Below are 6000 nucleotides of genomic sequence, written 5' to 3' on the forward strand. Positions count from 1 at the left end.
ATTGTAAAATACCGGGAAAATGACCAATAATGATAAGGGAATTTTTCCGGAATTTTTAAAAATTTTTCGGGAATTTTTCGGAGCTCATATGGACGAGTTAACGGGGATAAAAATGGGGCCTGGGGAAAGCCTGTTTAGGTTACCCAATTTAAGCGAGGAAAATTTTCATTTTTTCCTTTTTGTTTTCCTTTTCTTTATTTTCTTTTTCTCTTCTTCCGTCGTCGTGCCCCAAACCCTCGCACGCCTTCTCTTTCCCTCACGCATGCCCTAACCGGTGCCGTAAACCGTCGCCGCCTCCCTCTCCTCTGCCGACGCCGAAGACGCTAGGGAACAGAGAGCCGACGACTGAGCTTCACCTTTCCTCTCCATCTTCCCTCTCGGTGCCCTAATCTTTGCTTCGCTGCCCAGTCGAGCCACCGGCCGACATCTACTAGCGCCGCACAGTGCCCTAGTTTCCACTGCCGCAGCCGCCTAGCATCATCCCCACTACCGTCAGTGATGTTGTGCCCTAGAGTTGATACACTGTGCCCTTTCGACGCCAATAGCCACCACCCGAGCACCACCCGAAAGCTGATGCCCTAGTCTTCCTACTCACCACGAGCCACAGTGTTGAGTGTTTCCCCTCTCTGCCTTCGTGTCGACTGCCATCTTCTTGTTGTGCCCTAGCGCCGCTGTCGACGCCAACAGACACCACCGGACCCTGCTAGTTCTTCACTGCCGGCTGAGGGTTGTTGCTCTCCTCTATGATGACCACTGGACTTGGAGATTTGTTCCGGCCACTGGTTTCCGACGTTATCCGACTGCAGCCACATACTACAGTGACTCAACAGATTGGGCATTTATGTTTGGGTGAGTATTTGGATTTAGTCTTTTGGTTGGAAACATTTATATGGTTGTGGTGATATTTCTGATTTAGGGTTTTTGGAATTTGCTGTAGTGATTTTTGCTTCGGCTGAGGTTTCAGAATTTGGTGTGTATGGTTCGTATCAGATTTTATGCTTGTATGGTCAGTATAATTTCGGTTAATACGGATTACGGGTGATTCACGGTTCCAGCGATCCAGCTTCAGCGGTGAACCCCTTGGGTCGTATTCCATCAGCTGTAACAAGGCTGCGAATTGAGGTAAGGTTCTGTTGAGGTGAGCTTTGGTGTTTTGAATTAAGGTTTCATCAAATCTTTTACTATATAGTTGGATTTATGGATTGAGCTTCTTGGCAGTGATTGGTAGGGTTGCTGAGCTACTGGAGTTTCGGTCATACCTCAAGGTCAGTGCTTTTCTAGTGATGTACCTTGGGTATTTTATTAGAATGTTGCTAAATTAAGTTTCTAAAGGATGGTAGAGTTTGTGATTGATGATATGGTTGATAGGTTGATTGGATTGAAGTGAAAGATTGTGGATTTAGTTAAACCTAATTAGGTTAAGAAATTAGGTTAATTATTACGATTAGGGGTTTCCCTAATTTGATTGGGGAGTCTATTTAGTTATTTACTGTATAAGTAATTAAGTAAATACAGTATGTGATCTCAAGACTTTGTTACGAGGCGAGCGTCGCGACACGGGATAACTTATCATGATCTATAGATTTTAAGGTGGGTACCTCTTGACTTATCTTTTTATGATATTGTCAATTGGATATGCATAGTATTTTATAGCTGCAAGCAATGATCATATTTGCCTTTGGTATGTCACGGTTTGATACCCATAGCATGATCTGTTTGGTCGCTTGTTATGTATCCATGTTTATACTTCATGATTTTTACCATGAGTACTTTAGTTCCTAGAGTAAGTGACATAGCATACTTTACTGAGTTTAGGACTAGACTCTGGATTTTTATTATCTGACATGTGTACCTATATTTTTATATCATACCTGATCTGTGTACCTAGACCTTTTGCTTTGATCCATGTACATTGTTGGTACATATTTTATGAAGGTGGATATGTTCAGGACCTAGGTTGTTATACCATAGAGGGCCTGTATACTCTAGATCTGTGGATTTGACTTACTTGTACTAGGGTACACATTTTTATATATATATATGTGGATTTGGTTCAGGATATTGTCATGCTTAGTTTCATGCACCATTCGCATGATTGCATGCTGCGTGATAGGCTGCTCCATTATTATAGAGCATATCGCTAGTTTCATCACTGTTCGGTGCTCCGTTGGTCCGCTCATGGGTAGGGTGATGCAGCGTGGTAGCACGTCAGTTTTGCTCTGTTCGGTGCTCCGTTGGTTCGCTCATGGGTAGTGTGACGCAGTGTGGTAGCACGTCAGGGATTCCTCTCTGTCATGGTGTACCGGGAGATGAGTGTCGGTGCATTAAGCATCCGACGATCGAACCTCAGTTTTGATAATGGCAAAGGGATTCAAAGTTAAGATTCCTTGTTATCTAACGTGGTTAAATAAAGTTTCAGGAAAGTCCTAACTGCGGTTAGGCAAGGGAAAATCCTAAGGGGGGGGGGGTAACCTTAGGTCCTAGAGGGTGGTAACCCTAGGTGAAGGAAAATCCTAAGGGGGGGTAACCTTAGGTCCTAGGGGGCGGTAACCCTAGGTGAAGGAAAATCCTAAGGGGGGGCAACCTTAGGTCCTATGGGGCGGTAACCCTAGGTGGAGGAAAATCCTAAGGGGCGGCAACCTTAGGTCCTAGGGGGCGGTAACCCTAGGTGGAGGAAAACCCTAAGGGGCAACCTTAGGTCCTAGGGGGTGGTAACCCTAGGTGGAGAAAAACCCTAGGGAGCGGTAACCCTAGGTCCTAGGGGGTGGTAACCCTAGGCGGAAAGTCCAGTCGGTCTGGAGGACCGGATTGACATCAGGTAATCTCTCCTGAGGGGAGTAGGTGAGGACGCGTTCCCCGTAGAGGGAACAGTAGGCGTCGAGTCGACCTAGGATTTCCGGTTGGAAACCCGAAGTCAGACTCGGACAGTCCGGAGACTGTCTATACTTCATTTATCATATTTATTGTGCTAACTTTGTGTTGCAGGATAGTGTTTGGGACTAACGTATCTTGCAGGTGCAAAGGAGCAACCTAAAGCCTTGGATGAACAATGTCCGAGGCGCCTCCATGGAGCTTGGAGGCACCTCGGGTGCAAATGCTGACCTGGCTGCGAAGCTTCATAGGAGGCACCTTCATGAGGGTATAAGGCGCCTTGGAAGGCGCCTTGAGCAAGGTATAAGGCGCCTCAAAGGGATGAAGTTCGACCAGATCAGATTTGATCCACGCGGAAGACTCGGCAGCATGGAGGCGCCTTGAACAGCCTTCAAGGTGCCTTGAACACCCTTTATAAGGGGGGTTTCGACCAGCACTTCAGTATATCAAGTTTCAAGTGATTCCAGTGCTACGTGCTGCTCCAAACAACGTTTCGAAGTGCTGCTACTTGTGCCCGACGACCAGGAGCTCCGGATCTTCATTTCTTTATCGTCAGTATAATTGTCATTTATTGTACTTCAATTTGTAATTCTTTACAAGCTTATAGTTGTTGCCCACGGAAAGCGATCAAAGATCGCGGGCCTTCGAGTAGGAGTCGATCAAGGCTCCGAACGAAGTAAATCCTCCTGTCTCTGTGTGCTTGCTTTCTTATTTTCCGCTGCGTTTTAATTACTCGAGTGTTTTACGAATCAAACGAATTAGCCGCGAGCGCTATTCACCCCCCCCTCTAGCGCGGTCTCGATCCAACAATTGGTATCAGAGCCCTAAAGATCAAAGCATTCTTGACTAGAAAATTGAGTATCCTTTCCCAACTGTCTAACCTTTAGTTACTTGCTCATTGTCTACAGGACAATAGCTTTCACTTGGTTAGTCAAGGTAAGTTATTTTGGTCCAGATAGACTTGGCTAGAGCTGGAGGACTTAACTTGATTAATATATATTGCGTATTTAACGCCCAGACTCATATTGATGCACAGATATAAGCATTCTTGAGTCCAGGCTATACCCTATACATCTCACGCCGTTCTATGTTTTTCAATCACAATCAAAGTAAACCTAGGTGTTTGTGAGATGCTCTGGCTTAAGTCTAGAGGAACATGATTTCTAGGGGAAAACCTAGGCTAATTCCAAAATTTTGAACAATCTAACAAAAATTGGAGTTTTGAAAACTATTTTTCCTAGAATTTGAAAAATAATAAAAGTTATATTTGAACCTATGCCCACAAAATATAACACAGAAGTAATATCACATCAAAAAGATCCAAGATACATCAAAAACTGAGTAAGAAAGACAGATCCCAGATGTCAATAATATGTCAAGACAGGCGAAAAAATAGAATCAAGCGGGTGGATCGTCAGCTGGAGGATCGGCTATGTGCTGCTCAGGTGGTGGTTGAGGCTGTCCCTGACGCCGAAGCTCGCCTCGAAGAGATGCGAAACCCGCCTCTATCTCAGATCGCATAGTCCGAAGAAAACGATGACTGTCTAACACAGCTCGCCGCGTCTGTGTAGACTGGATCTCAAGTCGAGTGAGTCTGTCCTCGACAGAGAGTGGTGCTGAGGATGACGGCCCGGCTGAAGTGGAGGGTCCGGCAGAGGTGGAAGGATCTGTGAAAAAGTCCTCTGCCAGGAAATCAGGCCACTCCTCATCTGCATCAGGTGCGCCCTCGGCCTCTGGAGCACTAGGGGCAGCAGCTGGTGGTGGTCGGCCCTTCCAGGCCAGAATCCCCTCGGCAGTGACCTCTGCCCCTGCTAATCTAAGGCTACGCTGACCGACCTCATCATAAAGGATAAGTGGGATGAGTACCCCTCTAGTAATGTCTATCCTAGAGCTGGAGAATATCTGGGTCAGGATATGACAATAAGGCATATGAACTACTCCAGATGTAACTGTGCTAGATGCAAGGATAATGTTATGAAACATATGGAGGGCTATGTCTATGTCTAGGTGCTGGGTGAGGGCGTACAAAAAGAACGAGTGGGATGGTCGCATCGTCGAGACATCTCAAGATGATAAGGGTAGTATACAAGCTGTCAGGACTCTGTACACAGCATAATCCTGAACTCGAAGAAGAGTGGATCTGAACTCAGTCAGGCCCAAGGGTCTCTCCTCCCCAAAAAAATGCATGTAAATGTCGTCTAATGTAATGTGGGAATAGGGGGCACCAAAGGGTAGGGTCCTACTCGGATAACATAAAAATGTACACTCAGACTCCCTAATCTCTAGGCTGGTGCGAAGTAGTGATGGTGTGAACTGAAGGTCAGTACCTCCTACTCTGGTGGTATAAGTTCTATCATCAACCTTTTCAAGGTTGTGATAGAACTGGGCACATAGATCTTGGTTGACTGTAGTGGTGCAATCAACCAGTTTATCTAAATGATAGTGGGTTATCATCTGGATAGTGGGTTGATAGTATTTGGACAAAAACTCCATACCAATATATCTAGGTTTGATTGATTCAAAGGTAAACCTAGAGAAATCTATCCTATGCTGTTCAGAGGGGAATCTCGGGTCCGTGGAAGGGGCCCTCGCTGGTGTGGTATCCACAATACGACGCTTCCTATTTTTGACATTATACAAGAAAAATTGCAAAACTAGCAAAGAATGTAGGAAATAAATGGTTGAAGAGGGTTTAGATTGTACCTAGGAGGCATAGCTAGGAATGAAGTGGAAGGAAACGGGTAGAAGGCGCCTTGATTGGGAGGAATCGCAGAAATTGGTGGCTTGCGGCAAAACACGAACAGAAGCAAAAATGCTTCTGTTCGTGACAAAAGGAAGGTTTTAAGGCACCTTAAGATCCCTTTAGGGCGCCTTTGGAGGCACCTTAAGTGCTCCTTAAGGCGCCTTAAGTGGGCGGCGGGAAATTTCCCACCGCTGCTTGAGGGCGCCTCCTCTTAGATGGAGGCGCCTTCGAATGCTACGTGCCCCTTTTTTTTTTAACCTATTTATTAATCAACACATTTCTCATAAATTAGTTTTGATAAGGAAGAAAAATGGTTTTAGAGTTAATTAATTTTTAAGTGTTTTAAAATAATTTTGAAATTTAAGGTTTTCAAATAATTTTGAAAT

The sequence above is a fragment of the Zingiber officinale genome, chromosome 6A (genome assembly GCF_018446385.1).
Source record: "Zingiber officinale cultivar Zhangliang chromosome 6A, Zo_v1.1, whole genome shotgun sequence".
Lineage (NCBI taxonomy): Eukaryota > Viridiplantae > Streptophyta > Magnoliopsida > Zingiberales > Zingiberaceae > Zingiber > Zingiber officinale.